This window comes from Ranitomeya imitator, chromosome 9 (genome assembly GCF_032444005.1).
Source record: "Ranitomeya imitator isolate aRanImi1 chromosome 9, aRanImi1.pri, whole genome shotgun sequence".
Lineage (NCBI taxonomy): Eukaryota > Metazoa > Chordata > Amphibia > Anura > Dendrobatidae > Ranitomeya > Ranitomeya imitator.
In genome coordinates this window covers 74692289-74717150 of record NC_091290.1, presented here as the reverse complement: position 1 = coordinate 74717150, position 24862 = coordinate 74692289, and the positions used below count along the sequence as shown (strand labels likewise).

The 24862-nt window shown below is 37.9% G+C and overlaps 28 non-coding genes across 28 annotated transcripts; all 28 read right to left on the bottom strand.

Moving 5' to 3' along the window:
- Positions 1-1139: 1139 nt before the first annotated feature.
- TRNAQ-UUG (transfer RNA glutamine (anticodon UUG)) lies at positions 1140-1211 on the bottom strand. Its single transcript has one exon. It is a non-coding gene; the product is annotated as a tRNA-Gln (tRNA).
- Positions 1212-1871: 660 nt separating this feature from the next.
- TRNAS-AGA (transfer RNA serine (anticodon AGA)) lies at positions 1872-1953 on the bottom strand. The gene has a single exon. It is a non-coding gene; the product is annotated as a tRNA-Ser (tRNA).
- A 957-nt stretch (positions 1954-2910) lies between these two features.
- Positions 2911-2982, bottom strand: TRNAQ-UUG (transfer RNA glutamine (anticodon UUG)). Its single transcript has one exon. It is a non-coding gene; the product is annotated as a tRNA-Gln (tRNA).
- Positions 2983-3642: 660 nt separating this feature from the next.
- On the bottom strand, positions 3643-3724 carry TRNAS-AGA (transfer RNA serine (anticodon AGA)). The gene has a single exon. It is a non-coding gene; the product is annotated as a tRNA-Ser (tRNA).
- Positions 3725-5433: 1709 nt separating this feature from the next.
- TRNAS-AGA (transfer RNA serine (anticodon AGA)) lies at positions 5434-5515 on the bottom strand. The gene has a single exon. It is a non-coding gene; the product is annotated as a tRNA-Ser (tRNA).
- A 1812-nt stretch (positions 5516-7327) lies between these two features.
- On the bottom strand, positions 7328-7399 carry TRNAQ-UUG (transfer RNA glutamine (anticodon UUG)). Its single transcript has one exon. It is a non-coding gene; the product is annotated as a tRNA-Gln (tRNA).
- A 660-nt stretch (positions 7400-8059) lies between these two features.
- Positions 8060-8141, bottom strand: TRNAS-AGA (transfer RNA serine (anticodon AGA)). Its single transcript has one exon. It is a non-coding gene; the product is annotated as a tRNA-Ser (tRNA).
- A 957-nt stretch (positions 8142-9098) lies between these two features.
- On the bottom strand, positions 9099-9170 carry TRNAQ-UUG (transfer RNA glutamine (anticodon UUG)). Its single transcript has one exon. It is a non-coding gene; the product is annotated as a tRNA-Gln (tRNA).
- A 1683-nt stretch (positions 9171-10853) lies between these two features.
- On the bottom strand, positions 10854-10925 carry TRNAQ-UUG (transfer RNA glutamine (anticodon UUG)). The gene has a single exon. It is a non-coding gene; the product is annotated as a tRNA-Gln (tRNA).
- A 660-nt stretch (positions 10926-11585) lies between these two features.
- On the bottom strand, positions 11586-11667 carry TRNAS-AGA (transfer RNA serine (anticodon AGA)). The gene has a single exon. It is a non-coding gene; the product is annotated as a tRNA-Ser (tRNA).
- A 957-nt stretch (positions 11668-12624) lies between these two features.
- On the bottom strand, positions 12625-12696 carry TRNAQ-CUG (transfer RNA glutamine (anticodon CUG)). Its single transcript has one exon. It is a non-coding gene; the product is annotated as a tRNA-Gln (tRNA).
- Positions 12697-12944: 248 nt separating this feature from the next.
- TRNAQ-UUG (transfer RNA glutamine (anticodon UUG)) lies at positions 12945-13016 on the bottom strand. Its single transcript has one exon. It is a non-coding gene; the product is annotated as a tRNA-Gln (tRNA).
- Positions 13017-13679: 663 nt separating this feature from the next.
- Positions 13680-13761, bottom strand: TRNAF-AAA (transfer RNA phenylalanine (anticodon AAA)). The gene has a single exon. It is a non-coding gene; the product is annotated as a tRNA-Phe (tRNA).
- Positions 13762-14718: 957 nt separating this feature from the next.
- TRNAQ-UUG (transfer RNA glutamine (anticodon UUG)) lies at positions 14719-14790 on the bottom strand. The gene has a single exon. It is a non-coding gene; the product is annotated as a tRNA-Gln (tRNA).
- Positions 14791-15040: 250 nt separating this feature from the next.
- TRNAQ-UUG (transfer RNA glutamine (anticodon UUG)) lies at positions 15041-15112 on the bottom strand. Its single transcript has one exon. It is a non-coding gene; the product is annotated as a tRNA-Gln (tRNA).
- A 661-nt stretch (positions 15113-15773) lies between these two features.
- Positions 15774-15855, bottom strand: TRNAF-AAA (transfer RNA phenylalanine (anticodon AAA)). The gene has a single exon. It is a non-coding gene; the product is annotated as a tRNA-Phe (tRNA).
- Positions 15856-16812: 957 nt separating this feature from the next.
- Positions 16813-16884, bottom strand: TRNAQ-UUG (transfer RNA glutamine (anticodon UUG)). Its single transcript has one exon. It is a non-coding gene; the product is annotated as a tRNA-Gln (tRNA).
- Positions 16885-17134: 250 nt separating this feature from the next.
- TRNAQ-UUG (transfer RNA glutamine (anticodon UUG)) lies at positions 17135-17206 on the bottom strand. The gene has a single exon. It is a non-coding gene; the product is annotated as a tRNA-Gln (tRNA).
- A 661-nt stretch (positions 17207-17867) lies between these two features.
- TRNAF-AAA (transfer RNA phenylalanine (anticodon AAA)) lies at positions 17868-17949 on the bottom strand. Its single transcript has one exon. It is a non-coding gene; the product is annotated as a tRNA-Phe (tRNA).
- A 957-nt stretch (positions 17950-18906) lies between these two features.
- Positions 18907-18978, bottom strand: TRNAQ-CUG (transfer RNA glutamine (anticodon CUG)). Its single transcript has one exon. It is a non-coding gene; the product is annotated as a tRNA-Gln (tRNA).
- Positions 18979-19226: 248 nt separating this feature from the next.
- TRNAQ-UUG (transfer RNA glutamine (anticodon UUG)) lies at positions 19227-19298 on the bottom strand. The gene has a single exon. It is a non-coding gene; the product is annotated as a tRNA-Gln (tRNA).
- Positions 19299-19959: 661 nt separating this feature from the next.
- TRNAF-AAA (transfer RNA phenylalanine (anticodon AAA)) lies at positions 19960-20041 on the bottom strand. Its single transcript has one exon. It is a non-coding gene; the product is annotated as a tRNA-Phe (tRNA).
- Positions 20042-20998: 957 nt separating this feature from the next.
- On the bottom strand, positions 20999-21070 carry TRNAQ-UUG (transfer RNA glutamine (anticodon UUG)). Its single transcript has one exon. It is a non-coding gene; the product is annotated as a tRNA-Gln (tRNA).
- Positions 21071-21320: 250 nt separating this feature from the next.
- TRNAQ-UUG (transfer RNA glutamine (anticodon UUG)) lies at positions 21321-21392 on the bottom strand. The gene has a single exon. It is a non-coding gene; the product is annotated as a tRNA-Gln (tRNA).
- Positions 21393-22053: 661 nt separating this feature from the next.
- TRNAF-AAA (transfer RNA phenylalanine (anticodon AAA)) lies at positions 22054-22135 on the bottom strand. Its single transcript has one exon. It is a non-coding gene; the product is annotated as a tRNA-Phe (tRNA).
- A 957-nt stretch (positions 22136-23092) lies between these two features.
- TRNAQ-CUG (transfer RNA glutamine (anticodon CUG)) lies at positions 23093-23164 on the bottom strand. Its single transcript has one exon. It is a non-coding gene; the product is annotated as a tRNA-Gln (tRNA).
- Positions 23165-23412: 248 nt separating this feature from the next.
- TRNAQ-UUG (transfer RNA glutamine (anticodon UUG)) lies at positions 23413-23484 on the bottom strand. Its single transcript has one exon. It is a non-coding gene; the product is annotated as a tRNA-Gln (tRNA).
- A 661-nt stretch (positions 23485-24145) lies between these two features.
- TRNAF-AAA (transfer RNA phenylalanine (anticodon AAA)) lies at positions 24146-24227 on the bottom strand. The gene has a single exon. It is a non-coding gene; the product is annotated as a tRNA-Phe (tRNA).
- Positions 24228-24862: the final 635 nt, after the last annotated feature.

Below are 24862 nucleotides of genomic sequence, written 5' to 3'. Positions count from 1 at the left end.
CAGTCTGGTTCTAGAAACCCCGTCTAAAGTTTGCATATCACCTTCATGTGTGATAAACCTGGACACACGCAAATTTATCTTCTCGGGTAATCAGACAAAAAACTACAGGAACATATTCGTAGTCGGCAGGGAAACCCCAATGGATTTCTAGTCCATCGCCTTAACCACTCGGCCACGACTACTCAGACATTGACCGTTGATGAGTTTCACACACCTTTTCTTATAGCACCATGATCAAGCGCAGTGATTATCCCTTTGGAAAACATCTCAGAAAATAGAAACAAAATTCCAGGTACCAGTAAAATATGAAAATCTGATTTAAAGTCATCATCAATGGGAATCATGTACAGTTTAAGACTTTTACCTCTTTATAAGGCGGATTTTCAGTGGGTCCACTCCAAAATCATCCTGAAAATTACTCTGAAAATGCTGAAAACACTGAACAAAGTAATTTCCACGTAAAAAAGACTTGCCGTTCATATGATCAGACTTTTGGGTGTCTTTTAACAACATCAAGTTTCCAAAAATGCCAAGCGGTTAACTAAAATAAGCATATCATTCTTCAGGTGTTTTTCATTTCGAATAGCTCCATACTTATAATACAATTTAATGGGAAGGTTAGAAAAACTCCTTCAAGGTTCCTGAGTGACTTTTAGTGCGTTTTGTGAGCTACAAAGAAGCACCACAAAAATAGACTCAAAAGGTTCCCAAAATAATTTTATAAAAATACCACCAAAAATGTTTGCAAACTGCTTTAGGAAATTCTGAAAAACAAAAGAAAAGATGATTCAGGAAGAAAACGCCAACAATTCCTGAAGCCATTTCAGCTTAAAATCCTTGTCAGTTTAATACACCTGGAAAAAGTGTTATGTGAACATTGACATAAATCATAGGGTATGGTTGCTTTGTGTGACACAATTCGTAAGAGTGTTGTATCTTAAAGTCAATTTTAAGTTTCGGTAATCCTGCTTCATAGGTGGATTTGGCCATACAACTCAAAGTGATCACTCCATGGATGTTTGGAACATTCAAATCTTTTTTTGGCATGTTGATTTTAACTCTCTTTTTATGTTAAAACTTGGGCACAGGAGAACTCAGTGTAAGCGGAAAAACTGAAACATATGTACAAAGAGCTGCCCAGGTTCCACTGAGATTTGAACTCAGATCGCTGGATTCAAAGTCCAGAGTGCTAACCATCACACCATGGAACCACACAAAAAAAATACATGGCTGCAGTTTTTGTGCTAAAAAGCACATTTGAACTCATGAATGAAGGTAAATACAGGCTTTAAAGCTGTAGTGCAAATCTACAATTAATACACAATGGTAAATTAATATCTCCTTAACTTTTATTCCACAAGTGTGCCAAGGGTTGCATGATATCTCAACAAGGACAGTTTTAAATGTGGATGAAAAGTGGCTAGTAAATAGAGTGCTGGATCTGTTACTTGGAAACAGGGTAAGAAAAAAATAATTGCAAAACTTATACTGTTAGAAAGCTGTTCATCCAGAAGTGGCTAAAAATGTTTCATTGTGTGGTAAAAAGTTTCTTCCAAGAGATAATTCAAGGTTGTTGCAAATCAAAGTGCATGTCCCAGTACATCTGCCACAGCAGTGGTCTGTGACTGCTAGACAAAAGAGGGAGAAGCACCACTTACCTGGTGGCACTCATGGCACTTCTTTTAATTAGTGGCTTGACGCACGTGGGATGCAGCGTCAGATCGGCTTATAGAAAATACATCCAAAAATCAAGTCAGTCTGGTTCTAGAAACCCGGTCTAAAGTTTGCATATCACCTTTATGTGTGATAAACCAGGACACACGCACATTTATCTTCTCGGGTAATCAGACAAAATACTACAGGAACATATTCGTAGTCGGCAGGATTTGAACCTGCGCGGGGAAACCCCAATGGATTTCTAGTCCATCGCCTTAACCACTCGGCCACGACTACTCAGACATTGACCATCGATGAGTTTCACACACCTTTTCTTATAGCACCATGATCAAGAGCAGTGATTATCCCTTTGGAAAACATCTCAGAAAATAAAAACAAAATTCCAGGTACCAGTAAAATATGAAAATCTGATTTAAAGTCATCATCAATGGGAATCATGTACAGTTTAAGACTTTTACCTCTTTATAAGGCGGATTTTCAGTGGGTCCACTCCAAAATCATCCTGAAAATTACTCTGAAAATGCTGAAAACACTGAACAAAGTAATTTCCACGTAAAAAAGACTTGCTGTTCATATGATCAGGCTTTTGGGTGTCTTTTAACCACATCAAGTTTCCAAAAATGCCAAGCGGTTAACTAAAATAAGCATATCATTCTTCAGGTGTTTTTCATTTCGAATAGCTCCATACTTATAATACAATTTAATGGGAAGGTTAGAAAAACTCCTTCAAGGTTCCTGAGTGACTTTTAGTGCGTTTTGTGAGCTACAAAGAAGCGCCACAAAAATAGACTCAAAAGGTTCCCAAAATAATTTTATAAAAATACCACCAAAAATGTTTGCAAACTGCTTTAGGAAATTCTGAAAAACAAAAGAAAAGATGATTCAGGAAGAAAACGCCAACAATTCCTGAAGCCATTTCAGCTTAAAATCCTTGTCAGTTTAATACACCTGGAAAAAGTGTTATGTGAACATTGACATAAATCATAGGGTATGGTTGCTTTGTGTGACACAATTCGTAAGAGTGTTGTATCTTAAAGTCAATTTTAAGTTTCGGTAATCCTGCTTCATAGGTGGATTTGGCCATACAACTCAAAGTGATCACTCCATGGATGTTTGGAACATTCAAATCTTTTTTTGGCATGTTGATTTTAACTCTCTTTTTATGTTAAAACTTGGGCACAGGAGAACTCAGTGTAAGCGGAAAAACTGAAACATATGTACAAAGAGCTGCCCAGGTTCCACTGAGATTTGAACTCAGATCGCTGGATTCAAAGTCCAGAGTGCTAACCATCACACCATGGAACCACACAAAAAAAATGCATGGCTGCAGTTTTTGTGCTGAAAAGCACATTTGAACTCATGAATGAAGGTAAATACGGGCTCTAAAGCTGTAGTGCAAATCTACAATTAATACACAATGGTAAATTAATATCTCCTTAACTTTTATTCCACAAGTGTGCCAAGGGTTGCATGATATCTCAACAAGGACAGTTTTAAATGTGGATGAAAAGTGGCTAGTAAATAGAGTGCTGGATCTGTTACTTGGAAACAGGGTAAGAAAAAAATAATTGCAAAACTTATACTGTTAGAAAGCTGTTCATCCAGAAGTGGCTAAAAATGTTTCATTGTGTGGTAAAAAGTTTCTTCCAAGAGATAATTCAAGGTTGTTGCAAATCAAAGTGCATGTCCCAGTACATCTGCCACAGCAGTGGTCTGTGACTGCTAGACAAAAGAGGGAGAAGCACCACTTACCTGGTGGCACTCATGGCACTTCTTTTAATTAGTGGCTTGACGCACGTGGGATGCAGCGTCAGATCGGCTTATAGAAAATACATCCAAAAATCAAGTCAGTCTGGTTCTAGAAACCCGGTCTAAAGTTTGCATATCACCTTTATGTGTGATAAACCAGGACACACGCACATTTATCTTCTCGGGTAATCAGACAAAATACTACAGGAACATATTCGTAGTCGGCAGGATTTGAACCTGCGCAGGGAAACCCCAATGGATTTCTAGTCCATCGCCTTAACCACTCGGCCACGACTACTCAGACATTGACCATTGATGAGTTTCACACACCTTTTCTTATAGCACCATGATCAAGAGCAGTGATTATCCCTTTGGAAAACATCTCAGAAAATAAAAACAAAATTCCAGGTACCAGTAAAATATGAAAATCTGATTTAAAGTCATCATCAATGGGAATCATGTACAGTTTAAGACTTTTACCTCTTTATAAGGCGGATTTTCAGTGGGTCCACTCCAAAATCATCCTGAAAATTACTCTGAAAATGCTGAAAACACTGAACAAAGTAATTTCCACGTAAAAAATACTTGCTGTTCATATGATCAGGCTTTTGGGTGTCTTTTAACCACATCAAGTTTCCAAAAATGCCAAGCGGTTAACTAAAATAAGCATATCATTCTTCAGGTGTTTTTCATTTCGAATAGCTCCATACTTATAATACAATTTAATGGGAAGGTTAGAAAAACTCCTTCAAGGTTCCTGAGTGACTTTTAGTGCGTTTTGTGAGCTACAAAGAAGCGCCACAAAAATAGACTCAAAAGGTTCCCAAAATAATTTTATAAAAATACCACCAAAAATGTTTGCAAACTGCTTTAGGAAATTCTGAAAAACAAAAGAAAAGATGATTCAGGAAGAAAACGCCAACAATTCCTGAAGCCATTTCAGCTTAAAATCCTTGTCAGTTTAATACACCTGGAAAAAGTGTTATGTGAACATTGACATAAATCATAGGGTATGGTTGCTTTGTGTGACACAATTCGTAAGAGTGTTGTATCTTAAAGTCAATTTTAAGTTTCGGTAATCCTGCTTCATAGGTGGATTTGGCCATACAACTCAAAGTGATCACTCCATGGATGTTTGGAACATTCAAATCTTTTTTTGGCATGTTGATTTTAACTCTCTTTTTATGTTAAAACTTGGGCACAGGAGAACTCAGTGTAAGCGGAAAAACTGAAACATATGTACAAAGAGCTGCCCAGGTTCCACTGAGATTTGAACTCAGATCGCTGGATTCGAACTCAGATCGCTGGATTCAAAGTCCAGAGTGCTAACCATTACACCATGTAACCACACAAAAAAAATACATGGCTGCAGTTTTTGTGCTAAAAAGCACATTTGAACTCATGAATGAAGGTAAATACAGGCTTTAAAGCTGTAGTGCAAATCTACAATTAATACACAATGGTAAATTAATATCTCCTTAACTTTTATTCCACAAGTGTGCCAAGGGTTGCATGATATCTCAACAAGGACAGTTTTAAATGTGGATGAAAAGTGGCTAGTAAATAGAGTGCTGGATCTGTTACTTGGAAACAGGGTAAGAAAAAAATAATTGCAAAACTTATACTGTTAGAAAGCTGTTCATCCAGAAGTGGCTAAAAATGTTTCATTGTGTGGTAAAAAGTTTCTTCCAAGAGATAATTCAAGGTTGTTGCAAATCAAAGTGCATGTCCCAGTACATCTGCCACAGCAGTGGTCTGTGACTGCTAGACAAAAGAGGGAGAAGCACCACTTACCTGGTGGCACTCATGGCGCTTCTTTTAATTAGTGGCTTGACGCACGTGGGATGCAGCTTCAGATCGGCTTATAGAAAATACATCCAAAAATCAAGTCAGTCTGGTTCTAGAAACCCGGTCTAAAGTTTGCATATCACCTTCATGTGTGATAAACCAGGACACACGCACATTTATCTTCTCGGGTAATCAGACAAAAAACTACAGAAACATATTCGTAGTCGGCAGGATTTGAACCTGCGCGGGGAAACCCCAATGGATTTCTAGTCCATCGCCTTAACCACTCGGCCACGACTACTCAGACATTGACCATTAATGAGTTTCACACACTTTTTCTTATAGCACCATGATCAAGAGCAGTGATTATCATATTGGAAAACATCTCAGAAAATAGAAACAAAATTCCAGGTACCAGTAAAATATAAAAATCTGATTTAAAGTCATCATCAATGGGAATCATGTACAGTTTAAGACTTTTACCTCTTTATAAGGCGGATTTTCAGTGGGTCCACTCCAAAATCATCCTGAAAATTACTCTGAAAATGCTGAAAACACTGAACAAATTAGTTTCCACGTAAAAAAGACTTGCTGTTCAGATCACCCCGGTGCCTCGGGGTGATCCTCGACTCTGCCCTCTCTTTCAAGCCACATATCCAAGCCCTTGCCTCCTCCTGTCGTCTCAAACTCAAAAATATTTCCCGGATCCGTGCTTTCCTTGACCGCAACACTGCAAAAACGCTAGTGCATGCCCTTATCATCTCCCGCCTCGACTACTGCAACCTCCTACTCTCTGGACTCCCCTCTAGCACTCTGGCACCACTCCAATCCATCCTACACTCTGCTGCCCGACTAATCCACCTGTCCCCCCGCTATTCCCCAGCCTCTCCCCTGTGTCAAGCCCTTCACTGGCTTCCTATCGCCCAGAGACTCCAGTTCAAAACCCTCACACTGACATACAAAGCCATCCACAACCTGTCTCCTCCATACATCTGTGACATGGTCTCCCGGTACCTACCTACACGCGACCTCCGATCCTCCCAAGATCTCCTTCTCTACTCCCCTCTCATCTCTTCTTCCCATAACCGCATCCAAGACTTCTCCCGTGCTTCCCCCATACTCTGGAACTCTCTACCCCAACACATCAGACTTGCGCCTACCATAGAAACCTTCAAAAAGAACCTGAAGACTCATCTCTTCCGACAAGCCTACAGCCTGCAGTGATCCTCAACCTACTGAACAGCCGTACAGCCAGCTCTTCCCTCTCCTAGTGTATCCTCACCCACCCCCTGCAGACTGTGAGCCCTCGTGGGCAGGGTCCTCCCTCCTTATGTACTCGTGTGCCTTGTTATCTGCTCATGTTTAATGTATTTGTCTATATTTGCCCCGTATTCACATGTAAAGCGCCATGGAATAAATGGCGCTATAAAAATGTATAATAATAAATAATAATAATGATCAGGCTTTTGGGTGTCTTTTAACCACTTCAAGTTTCCAAAAATGCCAAGCGGTTAACTAAAATAAGCATATCATTCTTCAGGTGTTTTTCATTTCGAATAGCTCCATACTTATAATACAATTTAATGGGAAGGTTAGAAAAACTCCTTCAAGGTTCCTGAGTGACTTTTAGTGCGTTTTGTGAGCTACAAAGAAGCGCCACAAAAATAGACTCAAAAGGTTCCCAAAATAATTTTATAAAAATACCACCAAAAATTTTTGCAAACTGCTTTAGGAAATTCTGAAAAACAAAAGAAAAGATGATTCAGGAAGAAAACGCCAACAATTCCTGAAGCCATTTCAGCTTAAAATCCTTGTCAGTTTAATACACCTGCAAAAAGTGTTATGTGAACATTGACATAAATCATAGGGTATGGTTGCTTTGTGTGACACAATTCGTAAGAGTGTTGTATCTTAAAGTGAATTTTAAGTTTCGGTAATCCTGCTTCATAGGTGGATTTGGCCATACAACTCAAAGTGATCACTCCATGGATGTTTGGAACATTCAAATCTTTTTTTGGCATGTTGATTTTAACTCTCTTTTTATGTTAAAACTTGGGCACAGGAGAACTCAGTGTAAGCGGAAAAACTGAAACATATGTACAAAGAGCTGCCCAGGTTCCACTGAGATTTGAACTCAGATCGCTGGATTCAAAGTCCAGAGTGCTAACCATTACACCATGTAACCACACAAAAAAAATACATGGCTGCAGTTTTTGTGCTAAAAAGCACATTTGAACTCATGAATGAAGGTAAATACAGGCTTTAAAGCTGTAGTGCAAATCTACAATTAATACACAATGGTAAATTAATATCTCCTTAACTTTTATTCCACAAGTGTGCCAAGGGTTGCATGATATCTCAACAAGGACAGTTTTAAATGTGGATGAAAAGTGGCTAGTAAATAGAGTGCTGGATCTGTTACTTGGAAACAGGGTAAGAAAAAAATAATTGCAAAACTTATACTGTTAGAAAGCTGTTCATCCAGAAGTGGCTAAAAATGTTTCATTGTGTGGTAAAAAGTTTCTTCCAAGAGATAATTCAAGGTTGTTGCAAATCAAAGTGCATGTCCCAGTACATCTGCCACAGCAGTGGTCTGTGACTGCTAGACAAAAGAGGGAGAAGCACCACTTACCTGGTGGCACTCATGGCACTTCTTTTAATTAGTGGCTTGACGCACGTGGGATGCAGCGTCAGATCGGCTTATAGAAAATACATCCAAAAATCAAGTCAGTCTGGTTCTAGAAACCCGGTCTAAAGTTTGCATATCACCTTTATGTGTGATAAACCAGGACACACGCACATTTATCTTCTCGGGTAATCAGACAAAATACTACAGGAACATATTCGTAGTCGGCAGGATTTGAACCTGCGCGGGGAAACCCCAATGGATTTCTAGTCCATCGCCTTAACCACTCGGCCACGACTACTCAGACATTGACCATTGATGAGTTTCACACACCTTTTCTTATAGCACCATGATCAAGAGCAGTGATTATCCCTTTGGAAAACATCTCAGAAAATAAAAACAAAATTCCAGGTACCAGTAAAATATGAAAATCTGATTTAAAGTCATCATCAATGGGAATCATGTACAGTTTAAGACTTTTACCTCTTTATAAGGCGGATTTTCAGTGGGTCCACTCCAAAATCATCCTGAAAATTACTCTGAAAATGCTGAAAACACTGAACAAAGTAATTTCCACGTAAAAAAGACTTGCTGTTCATATGATCAGGCTTTTGGGTGTCTTTTAACCACATCAAGTTTCCAAAAATGCCAAGCGGTTAACTAAAATAAGCATATCATTCTTCAGGTGTTTTTCATTTCGAATAGCTCCATACTTATAATACAATTTAATGGCAAGGTTAGAAAAACTCCTTCAAGGTTCCTGAGTGACTTTTAGTGCGTTTTGTGAGCTACAAAGAAGCGCCACAAAAATAGACTCAAAAGGTTCCCAAAATAATTTTATAAAAATACCACCAAAAATGTTTGCAAACTGCTTTAGGAAATTCTGAAAAACAAAAGAAAAGATGATTCAGGAAGAAAACGCCAGCAATTCCTGAAGCCATTTCAGCTTAAAATCCTTGTCAGTTTAATACACCTGGAAAAAGTGTTATGTGAACATTGACATAAATCATAGGGTATGGTTGCTTTGTGTGACACAATTCGTAAGAGTGTTGTATCTTAAAGTCAATTTTAAGTTTCGGTAATCCTGCTTCATAGGTGGATTTGGCCATGCAACTCAAAGTGATGACTCCATGGATGTTTGGAACATTCAAATCTTTTTTTGGCATGTTGATTTTAACTCTCTTTTTATGTTAAAACTTGGGCACAGGAGAACTCAGTGTAAGCGGAAAAACTGAAACATATGTACAAAGAGCTGCCCAGGTTCCACTGAGATTTGAACTCAGATCGCTGGATTCAAAGTCCAGAGTGCTAACCATTACACCATGGAACCACACAAAAAAAATACATGGCTGCAGTTTTTGTGCTAAAAAGCACATTTGAACTCATGAATGAAGGTGAATACAGGCTCTAAAGCTGTAGTGCAAATCTACAATTAATACACAATTGTAAATTAATATCTCCTTAACTTTTATTCCACAAGTGTGCCAAGGGTTCCATGATATCTCAACAAGGACAGTTTTAAATGTTGATGAAAAGTGGCTAGTAAATAGAGTGCTGGATCTGTTACTTGGAAACAGGGTAAGAAAAAAAATAATTGCAAAACGTATACTTTTAGAAAGCTGTTCATCCAGAAGTGGCTAAAAAAATTTCATTGTGTGGTAAAAAGTTTCTTCCAAGAGATAATTCAAGGTTGTTGCAAATCAAAGTGCATGTCCCAGTACATCTGCCACAGCAGTGGTCTGTGACTGCTAGACAAAAGAGGGAGAAGCACCACTTACATGGTGGCACTCATGGCGCTTCTTTTAATTAGTGGCTTGACGCACGTGGGATGCAGCGTCAGATCGGCTTATAGAAAATACATCCAAAAATCAAGTCAGTCTGGTTCTAGAAACCCCGTCTAAAGTTTGCATATCACCTTCATGTGTGATAAACCTGGACACACGCAAATTTATCTTCTCGGGTAATCAGACAAAAAACTACAGGAACATATTCGTAGTCGGCAGGGAAACCCCAATGGATTTCTAGTCCATCGCCTTAACCACTCGGCCACGACTACTCAGACATTGACCGTTGATGAGTTTCACACACCTTTTCTTATAGCACCATGATCAAGAGCAGTGATTATCCCTTTGGAAAACATCTCAGAAAATAGAAACAAAATTCCAGGTACCAGTAAAATATGAAAATCTGATTTAAAGTCATCATCAATGGGAATCATGTACAGTTTAAGACTTTTACCTCTTTATAAGGCGGATTTTCAGTGGGTCCACTCCAAAATCATCCTGAAAATTACTCTGAAAATGCTGAAAACACTGAACAAAGTAATTTCCACGTAAAAAAGACTTGCCGTTCATATGATCAGACTTTTGGGTGTCTTTTAACAACATCAAGTTTCCAAAAATGCCAAGCGGTTAACTAAAATAAGCATATCATTCTTCAGGTGTTTTTCATTTCGAATAGCTCCATACTTATAATACAATTTAATGGGAAGGTTAGAAAAACTCCTTCAAGGTTCCTGAGTGACTTTTAGTGCGTTTTGTGAGCTACAAAGAAGCACCACAAAAATAGACTCAAAAGGTTCCCAAAATAATTTTATAAAAATACCACCAAAAATGTTTGCAAACTGCTTTAGGAAATTCTGAAAAACAAAAGAAAAGATGATTCAGGAAGAAAACGCCAACAATTCCTGAAGCCATTTCAGCTTAAAATCCTTGTCAGTTTAATACACCTGGAAAAAGTGTTATGTGAACATTGACATAAATCATAGGGTATGGTTGCTTTGTGTGACACAATTCGTAAGAGTGTTGTATCTTAAAGTCAATTTTAAGTTTCGGTAATCCTGCTTCATAGGTGGATTTGGCCATACAACTCAAAGTGATCACTCCATGGATGTTTGGAACATTCAAATCTTTTTTTGGCATGTTGATTTTAACTCTCTTTTTATGTTAAAACTTGGGCACAGGAGAACTCAGTGTAAGCGGAAAAACTGAAACATATGTACAAAGAGCTGCCCAGGTTCCACTGAGATTTGAACTCAGATCGCTGGATTCAAAGTCCAGAGTGCTAACCATTACACCATGTAACCACACAAAAAAAATACATGGCTGCAGTTTTTGTGCTAAAAAGCACATTTGAACTCATGAATGAAGGTAAATACGGGCTCTAAAGCTGTAGTGCAAATCTACAATTAATACACAATGGTAAATTAATATCTCCTAAACTTTTATTCCACAAGTGTGCCAAGGGTTGCATGATATCTAAACAAGGACAGTTTTAAATGTGGATGAAAAGTGGCTAGTAAATAGAGTGCTGGATCTGTTTTTTGGAAACAGGGTAAGAAAAAAATAATTGCAAAACTTATACTGTTAGAAAGCTGTTCATCCAGAAGTGGCTAAAAATGTTTAATTGTGTGGTAATAAGTTTCTTCCAAGAGATAATTCAAGGTTGTTTTAAATCAAAGTGCATGTCCCAGTACATCTGCCACAGCAGTGGTCTGTGACTGCTAGACAAAAGAGGGAGAAGCACCACTTACCTGGTGGCACTCATGGCGCTTCTCTTAATTAGTGGCTTGACGCACGTGGGATGCAGCTTCAGATCGGCTTATAGAAAATACATCCAAAAATCAAGTCAGTCTGGTTCTAGAAACCCGGTCTAAAGTTTGCATATCACCTTCATGTGTGATAAACCAGGACACACGCACATTTATCTTCTCGGGTAATCAGACAAAAAACTACAGGGACATATTCGTAGTCGACAGGATTTGAACCTGCGCGGGGAAACCCCAATGGATTTCTAGTCCATCGCCTTAACCACTCGGCCACGACTACTCAGACATTGACCATTAATGAGTTTCACACACTTTTTCTTATAGCACCATGATCAAGAGCAGTGATTATCATATTGGAAAACATCTCAGAAAATAGAAACAAAATTCCAGGTACCAGTAAAATATAAAAATCTGATTTAAAGTCATCATCAATGGGAATCATGTACAGTTTAAGACTTTTACCTCTTTATAAGGCGGATTTTCAGTGGGTCCACTCCAAAATCATCCTGAAAATTACTCTGAAAATGCTGAAAACACTGAACAAATTAGTTTCCACGTAAAAAAGACTTGCTGTTCATATGATCAGGCTTTTGGGTGTCTTTTAACCACATCAAATTTCCAAAAATGCCAATCGGTTAACTAAAATAAGCATATCATTCTTCAGGTGTTTTTCATTTCGAATAGCTCCATACTTATAATACAATTTAATGGGAAGGTTAGAAAAACTCCTTCAAGGTTCCTGAGTGACTTTTAGTGCGTTTTGTGAGCTACAAAGAAGCGCCACAAAAATAGACTCAAAAGGTTCCCAAAATAATTTTATAAAAATACCACCAAAAATGTTTGCAAACTGCTTTAGGAAATTCTGAAAAACAAAAGAAAAGATGATTCAGGAAGAAAACGCCAACAATTCCTGAAGCCATTTCAGCTTAAAATCCTTGTCAGTTTAATACACCTGGAAAAAGTGTTATGTGAACATTGACAGAAATCATAGGGTATGGTTGCTTTGTGTGACACAATTCGTAAGAGTGTTGTATCTTAAAGTCAATTTTAAGTTTCGGTAATCCTGCTTCATAGGTGGATTTGGCCATACAACTCAAAGTGATCACTCCATGGATGTTTGGAACATTCAAATCTTTTTTTGGCATGTTGATTTTAACTCTCTTTTTATGTTAAAACTTGGGCACAGGAGAACTCAGTGTAAGCGGAAAAACTGAAACATATGTACAAAGAGCTGCCCAGGTTCCACTGAGATTTGAACTCAGATCGCTGGATTCAGAGTCCAGAGTGCTAACCATTACACCATGGAACCACATGAAAAAACACCTGGCTGCAGTTTTTGTGCTAAAAAGCACATTTGAACTCATGAATGAAGGTGAATACAGGCTCTAAAGCTGTAGTGCAAATCTACAATTAATGCACAATGGTAAATTAATATCTCCTAAACTTTTATTCCACAAGTGTGCCAAGGGTTTCATGATATCTCAACAAGGACAGTTTTGGGCACAGGAGAACTCAGTGTAAGTGGAAAAACTGAAACATATGTACAAGGAGCTGCACAGGTTCCACTGAGATTTGAACTCAGATCGCTGGATTCAAAGTCCAGAGTGCTAACCATTACACCATGGAACCACACAAAAACAAATACATGGCTGCAGTTTTTGTGCTAAAAAGCACATTTGAACTCACGAATGAAGGTGAATACAGGCTCTAAAGCTGTAGTGCAAATCTACAATTAATACACAATGGTAAATTAATATCTCCTAAACTTTTATTCCACAAGTGTGCCAAGGGTTCCATGATATCTCAACAAGGACAGTTTTAAATGTGGATGAAAAGTGGCTAGTAAATAGAGTGCTGGATCTGTTACTTGGAAACAGGGTAAGAAAAAAAATAATTTCAAAACTTATACTGTTAGAAAGCTGTTCATCCAGAAGTGGCTAAAAAATTTTCATTGTGTGGTAAAAAGTTTATTCCAAGACATAATTCAAAGTTGTTGCAAATCAAAGTGCATGTCTCAGTACATCTGCCACAGCAGTGGTCTGTGACTGCTAGACAAAAGAGGGAGAAGCACCACTTACCTGGTGGCACTCATGGCGCTTCTTTTAATTAGTGGCTTGACGCACGTGGGATGCAGCGCTAGATCGGCTTAGAGAAAATACATCCAAAAATCAAGTCAGTCTGGTTCTAGAAACCCTGTCTAAAGTTTGCATATCACCTTCATGAGTGATAAAGCAGGACACACGCAAATTTATCTTCTCAGGTAATCAGACAAAAAAACTATAGGAACATATTTGTAGTCGGCAGGATTTGAACCTGTGCGGGGGAACCCCAATGGATTTTTAGTCCATCACCTTAACCACTCGGCCACGACTACTTAGACATTAACCATTGATGAGTTTCACACACCTTTTCTTATAGCACCATGATCAAGAGCAGTGATTATCCCTTTGGAAAACATCTCAGAAAATAGAAACAAAATTCCAGGTACCAGTAAAATATAAAAATCTGATTTAAAGTCATCATCAATGGGAATCATGTGCAGTTTCAGACTTTTACCTCTTTATAAGGCGGATTTTCAGTGGGTCCACTCCAAAATCATCCTGAAAATTACTCTGAAAATGCTGAAAACACTGAACAAATTAGTTTCCACGTAAAAAAGACTTGCTGTTCATATGATCAGGCTTTTGGGTGTCTTTTAACAACATCAAGTTTCCAAAAATGCCAAGCGGTTAACTAAAATAAGCATATCATTCTTCAGGTGTTTTTCATTTCGAATAGCTCCATACTTATAATACAATTTAATGGGAAGGTTAGAAAAACTCCTTCAAGGTTCCTGAGTGACTTTTAGTGCGTTTTGTGAGCTACAAAGAAGCGCCACAAAAATAAACTCAAAAGGTTCCCAAAATAATTTTATAAAAATACCACCAAAAATGTTTGCAAACTGCTTTAGGAAATTCTGAAAAACAAAAGAAAAGATGATTCAGGAAGAAAACGCCAACAATTCCTGAAGCCATTTCAGCTTAAAATCCTTGGCAGTTTAATACACCTGGAAAAAGTGTTATGAGAACATTGACATAAATCATAGGGAATGGTTGCTTTGTGTGACACAATTCGTAAGAGTGTTGTATCTTAAAGTCAATTTTAAGTTTCGGTAATCCTGCTTCATAGGTGGATTTGGCCATACAACTCAAAGTGATCGCTCCATGGATGTTTGGAACATTCAAATCTTTTTTTGGCATGTTGATTTTAACTCTCTTTTTATGTTAAAACTTGGGCACAGGAGAACTCAGTGTAAGCGGAAAAACTGAAACATATGTACAAGGAGCTGCCCAGGTTCCACTGAGATTTGAACTCAGATCGCTGGATTCAAAGTCCAGAGTGCTAACCATTACACCATGGAACCACACAAAAAAAAATATATGGCTGCAGTTTTTGTGCTACAAAGCACATTTGAACTCATGAATGAAGGTGAATACAGGCTCTAAAGCTGTAGTGCAAATCTACAATTAATACACAATGGTAAATTAATATCTCCTAAACTTTTATTCCACAAGTGTGCCAAGGGTTGCATGATATCTCAACAAGGACAGTTTTGGGCACAGGAGAACTCAGTGTAAGTGGAAAAACTGAAACATATGTACAAGGAGCTGCCCAGGTTCCACTGAGATTTGAACTCAGATCGCTGGATTCAAAGTCCAGAGTGCTAACCATTACACCATGGAACCACATGAAAAAACACCTGGCTGCAGTTTTTGTGCTAAAAAGCACATTTGAACTCATGAATGAAGGTGAATACAGGCTCTAAAGCTGTAGTGCAAATCTACAATTAATACACAATGGTAAATTAATATCTCCTAAACTTTTATTCCACAAGTGTGCCAAGGGTTCCATGATATCTCAACAAGGACAGTTTTAAATGTGGATGAAAAGTGGCTAGTAAATAGAGTGCTGGATCTGTTACTTGGAAACAGGGTAAGAAAAAAAATAATTGCAAAACTTATACTGTTAGAAAGCTGTTCATCCAGAAGTGGCTAAAAAATTTTCATTGTGTGGTAAAAAGTTTATTCCAAGACATAATTCAAAGTTGTTGCAAATCAAAGTGCATGTCTCAGTACATCTGCCACAGCAGTGGTCTGTGACTGCTAGACAAAAGAGGGAGAAGCACCACTTACCTGGTGGCACTCATGGCGCTTCTTTTAATTAGTGGCTTGACGCACGTGGGATGCAGCGTTAGATCGGCTTAGAGAAAATACATCCAAAAATCAAGTCAGTCTGGTTCTAGAAACCCTGTCTAAAGTTTGCATATCACCTTCATGAGTGATAAAGCAGGACACACGCAAATTTATCTTCTCAGGTAATCAGACAAAAAAACTATAGGAACATATTTGTAGTCGGCAGGATTTGAACCTGTGCGGGGGAACCCCAATGGATTTTTAGTCCATCACCTTAACCACTCGGCCACGACTACTTAGACATTAACCATTGATGAGTTTCACACACCTTTTCTTATAGCACCATGATCAAGAGCAGTGATTATCCCTTTGGAAAACATCTCAGAAAATAGAAACAAAATTCCAGGTACCAGTAAAATATAAAAATCTGATTTAAAGTCATCATCAATGGGAATCATGTGCAGTTTCAGACTTTTACCTCTTTATAAGGCGGATTTTCAGTGGGTCCACTCCAAAATCATCCTGAAAATTACTCTGAAAATGCTGAAAACACTGAACAAATTAGTTTCCACGTAAAAAAGACTTGCTGTTCATATGATCAGGCTTTTGGGTGTCTTTTAACAACATCAAGTTTCCAAAAATGCCAAGCGGTTAACTAAAATAAGCATATCATTCTTCAGGTGTTTTTCATTTCGAATAGCTCCATACTTATAATACAATTTAATGGGAAGGTTAGAAAAACTCCTTCAAGGTTCCTGAGTGACTTTTAGTGCGTTTTGTGAGCTACAAAGAAGCGCCACAAAAATAAACTCAAAAGGTTCCCAAAATAATTTTATAAAAATACCACCAAAAATGTTTGCAAACTGCTTTAGGAAATTCTGAAAAACAAAAGAAAAGATGATTCAGGAAGAAAACGCCAACAATTCCTGAAGCCATTTCAGCTTAAAATCCTTGGCAGTTTAATACACCTGGAAAAAGTGTTATGAGAACATTGACATAAATCATAGGGAATGGTTGCTTTGTGTGACACAATTCGTAAGAGTGTTGTATCTTAAAGTCAATTTTAAGTTTCGGTAATCCTGCTTCATAGGTGGATTTGGCCATACAACTCAAAGTGATCGCTCCATGGATGTTTGGAACATTCAAATCTTTTTTTGGCATGTTGATTTTAACTCTCTTTTTATGTTAAAACTTGGGCACAGGAGAACTCAGTGTAAGCGGAAAAACTGAAACATATGTACAAGGAGCTGCCCAGGTTCCACTGAGATTTGAACTCAGATCGCTGGATTCAAAGTCCAGAGTGCTAACCATTACACCATGGAACCACACAAAAAAAAATATATGGCTGCAGTTTTTGTGCTACAAAGCACATTTGAACTCATGAATGAAGGTGAATACAGGCTCTAAAGCTGTAGTGCAAATCTACAATTAATACACAATGGTAAATTAATATCTCCTAAACTTTTATTCCACAAGTGTGCCAAGGGTTGCATGATATCTCAACAAGGACAGTTTTGGGCACAGGAGAACTCAGTGTAAGTGGAAAAACTGAAACATATGTACAAGGAGCTGCCCAGGTTCCACTGAGATTTGAACTCAGATCGCTGGATTCAAAGTCCAGAGTGCTAACCATTACACCATGGAACCACATGAAAAAACACCTGGCTGCAGTTTTTGTGCTAAAAAGCACATTTGAACTCATGAATGAAGGTGAATACAGGCTCTAAAGCTGTAGTGCAAATCTACAATTAATACACAATGGTAAATTAATATCTCCTAAACTTTTATTCCACAAGTGTGCCAAGGGTTCCATGATATCTCAACAAGGACAGTTTTAAATGTGGATGAAAAGTGGCTAGTAAATAGAGTGCTGGATCTGTTACTTGGAAACAGGGTAAGAAAAAAAATAATTGCAAAACTTATACTGTTAGAAAGCTGTTCATCCAGAAGTGGCTAAAAAATTTTCATTGTGTGGTAAAAAGTTTATTCCAAGACATAATTCAAAGTTGTTGCAAATCAAAGTGCATGTCTCAGTACATCTGCCACAGCAGTGGTCTGTGACTGCTAGACAAAAGAGGGAGAAGCACCACTTACCTGGTGGCACTCATGGCGCTTCTTTTAATTAGTGGCTTGACGCACGTGGGATGCAGCGTTAGATCGGCTTAGAGAAAATACATCCAAAAATCAAGTCAGTCTGGTTCTAGAAACCCTGTCTAAAGTTTGCATATCACCTTCATGAGTGATAAAGCAGGACACACGCAAATTTATCTTCTCAGGTAATCAGACAAAAAAACTATAGGAACATTTTTGTAGTCGGCAGGATTTGAACCTGTGCGGGGGAACCCCAATGGATTTTTAGTCCATCGCCTTAACCACTCAGCCACGACTACTTAGACATTAACCATTGATGAGTTTCACACACCTTTTCTTATAGCACCATGATCAAGAGCAGTGATTATCCCTTTGGAAAACATCTCAGAAAATAGAAACAAAATTCCAGGTACCAGTAAAATATAAAAATCTGATTTAAAGTCATCATCAATGGGAATCATGTGCAGTTTCAGACTTTTACCTCTTTATAAGGCGGATTTTCAGTGGGTCCACTCCAAAATCATCCTGAAAATTACTCTGAAAATGCTGAAAACACTGAACAAATTAGTTTCCACGTAAAAAAGACTTGCTGTTCATATGATCAGGCTTTTGGGTGTCTTTTAACAACATCAAGTTTCCAAAAATGCCAAGCGGTTAACTAAAATAAGCATATCATTCTTCAGGTGTTTTTCATTTCGAATAGCTCCATACTTATAATACAATTTGATGGCAAGGTTAGAAAAACTCCTTCAAGGTTCCTGAGTGACTTTTAGTGCGTTTTGTGAGCTACAAAGAAGCGCCACAAAAATAGACTCAAAAGGTTCCCAAAATAATTTTATAAAAATACCACCAAAAATGTTTGCAAACTGCTTTAGGAAATTCTGAAAAACAAAAGAAAAGATGATTCAGGAAGAAAACGCCAACAATTCCTGAAGCCATTTCAGCTTAAAATCCTTGTCAGTTTAATACACCTGGAAAAAGTGTTATGTGAACATTGACAGAAATCATAGGGTATGGTTGCTTTGTGTGACACAATTCGTAAGAGTGTTGTATCTTAAAGTCAATTTTAAGTTTCGGTAATCCTGCTTCATAGGTGGATTTGGCCATACAACTCAAAGTGATCACTCCATGGATGTTTGGAACATTCAAATCTTTTTTTGGCATGTTGATTTTAACTCTCTTTTTATGTTAAAACTTGGGCACAGGAGAACTCAGTGTAAGCGGAAAAACTGAAACATATGTACAAAGAGCTGCCCAGGTTCCACTGAGATTTGAACTCAGATCGCTGGATTCAGAGTCCAGAGTGCTAACCATTACACCATGGAACCACATGAAAAAACACCTGGCTGCAGTTTTTGTGCTAAAAAGCACATTTGAACTCATGAATGAAGGTGAATACAGGCTCTAAAGCTGTAGTGCAAATCTACAATTAATACACAATGGTAAATTAATATCTCCTAAACTTTTATTCCACAAGTGTGCCAAGGGTTCCATGATATCTCAACAAGGACAGTTTTGGGCACAGGAGAACTCAGTGTAAGTGGAAAAACTGAAACATATGTACAAGGATCTGCCCAGATTCCACTGAGATTTGAACTCAGATCGCTGGATTCAAAGTCCAGAGTGCTAACCATTACACCATGGAACCACATGAAAAAACACCTGGCTGCAGTTTTTGTGCTAAAAAGCACATTTGAACTCATGAATGAAGGTGAATACAGGCTCTAAAGCTGTAGTGCAAGTCTACAATTAATACACAATGGTAAATTAATATCTCCTAAACTTTTATTCCACAAGTGTGCCAAGGGTTCCATGATATCTCAACAAGGACAGTTTTAAATGTGGATGAAAAGTGGCTAGTAAATAGAGTGCTGGATCTGTTACTTGGAAACAGGGTAAGAAAAAAAATAATTGCAAAACTTATACTGTTAGAAAGCTGTTCATCCAGAAGTGGCTAAAAAATTTTCATTGTGTGGTAAAAAGTTTATTCCAAGACATAATTCAAAGTTGTTGCAAATCAAAGTGCATGTCCCAGTACATCTGCCACAGCAGTGGTCTGTGACTGCTAGACAAAAGAGGGAGAAGCACCACTTACCTGGTGGCATTCATGATGCTTCTTTTAATTAGTGGCTTGACGCACGTGGGATGCAGCGTTAGATCGGCTTATAGAAAATACATCCAAAAATCAAGTCAGTCTGGTTCTAGAAACCCTGTCTAAAGTTTGCATATCACCTTCATGTGTGATAAAGCAGGACACACGCAAATTTATCTTCTCAGGTAATCAGACAAAAAAACTATAGGAACATATTTGTAGTCGGCAGGATTTGAACCTGTGCGGGGAAACCCCAATGGATTTTTAGTCCATCGCCTTAACCACTCGGCCACGACTACTTAGACATTAAACATTGATGAGTTTCACACACCTTTTCTTATAGCACCATGATCAAGAGCAGTGATTATCCCTTTGGAAAACATCTCAGAAAATAGAAACAAAATTCCAGGTACCAGTAAAATATAAAAATCTGATTTAAAGTCATCATCAATGGGAATCATGTGCAGTTTCAGACTTTTACCTCTTTATAAGGCGGATTTTCAGTGGGTCCACTCCAAAATCATCCTGAAAATTACTCTGAAAATGCTGAAAACACTGAACAAATTAGTTTCCACGTAAAAAAGACTTGCTGTTCATATGATCAGGCTTTTGGGTGTCTTTTAACAACATCAAGTTTCCAAAAATGCCAAGCGGTTAACTAAAATAAGCATATCATTCTTCAGGTGTTTTTCATTTCGAATAGCTCCATACTTATAATACAATTTAATGGGAAGGTTAGAAAAACTCCTTCAAGGTTCCTGAGTGACTTTTAGTGCGTTTTGTGAGCTACAAAGAAGCGCCACAAAAATAAACTCAAAAGGTTCCCAAAATAATTTTATAAAAATACCACCAAAAATGTTTGCAAACTGCTTTAGGAAATTCTGAAAAACAAAAGAAAAGATGATTCAGGAAGAAAACGCCAACAATTCCTGAAGCCATTTCAGCTTAAAATCCTTGGCAGTTTAATACACCTGGAAAAAGTGTTATGAGAACATTGACATAAATCATAGGGAATGGTTGCTTTGTGTGACACAATTCGTAAGAGTGTTGTATCTTAAAGTCAATTTTAAGTTTCGGTAATCCTGCTTCATAGGTGGATTTGGCCATACAACTCAAAGTGATCGCTCCATGGATGTTTGGAACATTCAAATCTTTTTTTGGCATGTTGATTTTAACTCTCTTTTTATGTTAAAACTTGGGCACAGGAGAACTCAGTGTAAGCGGAAAAACTGAAACATATGTACAAGGAGCTGCCCAGGTTCCACTGAGATTTGAACTCAGATCGCTGGATTCAAAGTCCAGAGTGCTAACCATTACACCATGGAACCACACAAAAAAAAATATATGGCTGCAGTTTTTGTGCTACAAAGCACATTTGAACTCATGAATGAAGGTGAATACAGGCTCTAAAGCTGTAGTGCAAATCTACAATTAATACACAATGGTAAATTAATATCTCCTAAACTTTTATTCCACAAGTGTGCCAAGGGTTGCATGATATCTCAACAAGGACAGTTTTGGGCACAGGAGAACTCAGTGTAAGTGGAAAAACTGAAACATATGTACAAGGAGCTGCCCAGGTTCCACTGAGATTTGAACTCAGATCGCTGGATTCAAAGTCCAGAGTGCTAACCATTACACCATGGAACCACATGAAAAAACACCTGGCTGCAGTTTTTGTGCTAAAAAGCACATTTGAACTCATGAATGAAGGTGAATACAGGCTCTAAAGCTGTAGTGCAAATCTACAATTAATACACAATGGTAAATTAATATCTCCTAAACTTTTATTCCACAAGTGTGCCAAGGGTTCCATGATATCTCAACAAGGACAGTTTTAAATGTGGATGAAAAGTGGCTAGTAAATAGAGTGCTGGATCTGTTACTTGGAAACAGGGTAAGAAAAAAAATAATTGCAAAACTTATACTGTTAGAAAGCTGTTCATCCAGAAGTGGCTAAAAAATTTTCATTGTGTGGTAAAAAGTTTATTCCAAGACATAATTCAAAGTTGTTGCAAATCAAAGTGCATGTCTCAGTACATCTGCCACAGCAGTGGTCTGTGACTGCTAGACAAAAGAGGGAGAAGCACCACTTACCTGGTGGCACTCATGGCGCTTCTTTTAATTAGTGGCTTGACGCACGTGGGATGCAGCGTTAGATCGGCTTAGAGAAAATACATCCAAAAATCAAGTCAGTCTGGTTCTAGAAACCCTGTCTAAAGTTTGCATATCACCTTCATGAGTGATAAAGCAGGACACACGCAAATTTATCTTCTCAGGTAATCAGACAAAAAAACTATAGGAACATATTTGTAGTCGGCAGGATTTGAACCTGTGCGGGGGAACCCCAATGGATTTTTAGTCCATCGCCTTAACCACTCAGCCACGACTACTTAGACATTAACCATTGATGAGTTTCACACACCTTTTCTTATAGCACCATGATCAAGAGCAGTGATTATCCCTTTGGAAAACATCTCAGAAAATAGAAACAAAATTCCAGGTACCAGTAAAATATAAAAATCTGATTTAAAGTCATCATCAATGGGAATCATGTGCAGTTTCAGACTTTTACCTCTTTATAAGGCGGATTTTCAGTGGGTCCACTCCAAAATCATCCTGAAAATTACTCTGAAAATGCTGAAAACACTGAACAAATTAGTTTCCACGTAAAAAAGACTTGCTGTTCATATGATCAGGCTTTTGGGTGTCTTTTAACAACATCAAGTTTCCAAAAATGCCAAGCGGTTAACTAAAATAAGCATATCATTCTTCAGGTGTTTTTCATTTCGAATAGCTCCATACTTATAATACAATTTGATGGCAAGGTTAGAAAAACTCCTTCAAGGTTCCTGAGTGACTTTTAGTGCGTTTTGTGAGCTACAAAGAAGCGCCACAAAAATAGACTCAAAAGGTTCCCAAAATAATTTTATAAAAATACCACCAAAAATGTTTGCAAACTGCTTTAGGAAATTCTGAAAAACAAAAGAAAAGATGATTCAGGAAGAAAACGCCAACAATTCCTGAAGCCATTTCAGCTTAAAATCCTTGTCAGTTTAATACACCTGGAAAAAGTGTTATGTGAACATTGACATAAATCATAGGGTATGGTTGCTTTGTGTGACACAATTCGTAAGAGTGTTGTATCTTAAAGTCAATTTTAAGTTTCGGTAATCCTGCTTCATAGGTGGATTTGGCCATACAACTCAAAGTGATCACTCCATGGATGTTTGGAACATTCAAATCTTTTTTTGGCATGTTGATTTTAACTCTCTTTTTATGTTAAAACTTGGGCACAGGAGAACTCAGTGTAAGCGGAAAAACTGAAACATATGTACAAAGAGCTGCCCAGGTTCCACTGAGATTTGAACTCAGATCGCTGGATTCAGAGTCCAGAGTGCTAACCATTACACCATGGAACCACATGAAAAAACACCTGGCTGCAGTTTTTGTGCTAAAAAGCACATTTGAACTCATGAATGAAGGTGAATACAGGCTCTAAAGCTGTAGTGCAAATCTACAATTAATACACAATGGTAAATTAATATCTCCTAAACTTTTATTCCACAAGTGTGCCAAGGGTTCCATGATATCTCAACAAGGACAGTTTTGGGCACAGGAGAACTCAGTGTAAGTGGAAAAACTGAAACATATGTACAAGGATCTGCCCAGATTCCACTGAGATTTGAACTCAGATCGCTGGATTCAAAGTCCAGAGTGCTAACCATTACACCATGGAACCACATGAAAAAACACCTGGCTGCAGTTTTTGTGCTAAAAAGCACATTTGAACTCATGAATGAAGGTGAATACAGGCTCTAAAGCTGTAGTGCAAGTCTACAATTAATACACAATGGTAAATTAATATCTCCTAAACTTTTATTCCACAAGTGTGCCAAGGGTTCCATGATATCTCAACAAGGACAGTTTTAAATGTGGATGAAAAGTGGCTAGTAAATAGAGTGCTGGATCTGTTACTTGGAAACAGGGTAAGAAAAAAAATAATTGCAAAACTTATACTGTTAGAAAGCTGTTCATCCAGAAGTGGCTAAAAAATTTTCATTGTGTGGTAAAAAGTTTATTCCAAGACATAATTCAAAGTTGTTGCAAATCAAAGTGCATGTCCCAGTACATCTGCCACAGCAGTGGTCTGTGACTGCTAGACAAAAGAGGGAGAAGCACCACTTACCTGGTGGCATTCATGATGCTTCTTTTAATTAGTGGCTTGACGCACGTGGGATGCAGCGTTAGATCGGCTTATAGAAAATACATCCAAAAATCAAGTCAGTCTGGTTCTAGAAACCCTGTCTAAAGTTTGCATATCACCTTCATGTGTGATAAAGCAGGACACACGCAAATTTATCTTCTCAGGTAATCAGACAAAAAAACTATAGGAACATATTTGTAGTCGGCAGGATTTGAACCTGTGCGGGGAAACCCCAATGGATTTTTAGTCCATCGCCTTAACCACTCGGCCACGACTACTTAGACATTAAACATTGATGAGTTTCACACACCTTTTCTTATAGCACCATGATCAAGAGCAGTGATTATCCCTTTGGAAAACATCTCAGAAAATAGAAACAAAATTCCAGGTACCAGTAAAATATAAAAATCTGATTTAAAGTCATCATCAATGGGAATCATGTGCAGTTTCAGACTTTTACCTCTTTATAAGGCGGATTTTCAGTGGGTCCACTCCAAAATCATCCTGAAAATTACTCTGAAAATGCTGAAAACACTGAACAAATTAGTTTCCACGTAAAAAAGACTTGCTGTTCATATGATCAGGCTTTTGGGTGTCTTTTAACAACATCAAGTTTCCAAAAATGCCAAGCGGTTAACTAAAATAAGCATATCATTCTTCAGGTGTTTTTCATTTCGAATAGCTCCATACTTATAATACAATTTAATGGGAAGGTTAGAAAAACTCCTTCAAGGTTCCTGAGTGACTTTTAGTGCGTTTTGTGAGCTACAAAGAAGCGCCACAAAAATAAACTCAAAAGGTTCCCAAAATAATTTTATAAAAATACCACCAAAAATGTTTGCAAACTGCTTTAGGAAATTCTGAAAAACAAAAGAAAAGATGATTCAGGAAGAAAACGCCAACAATTCCTGAA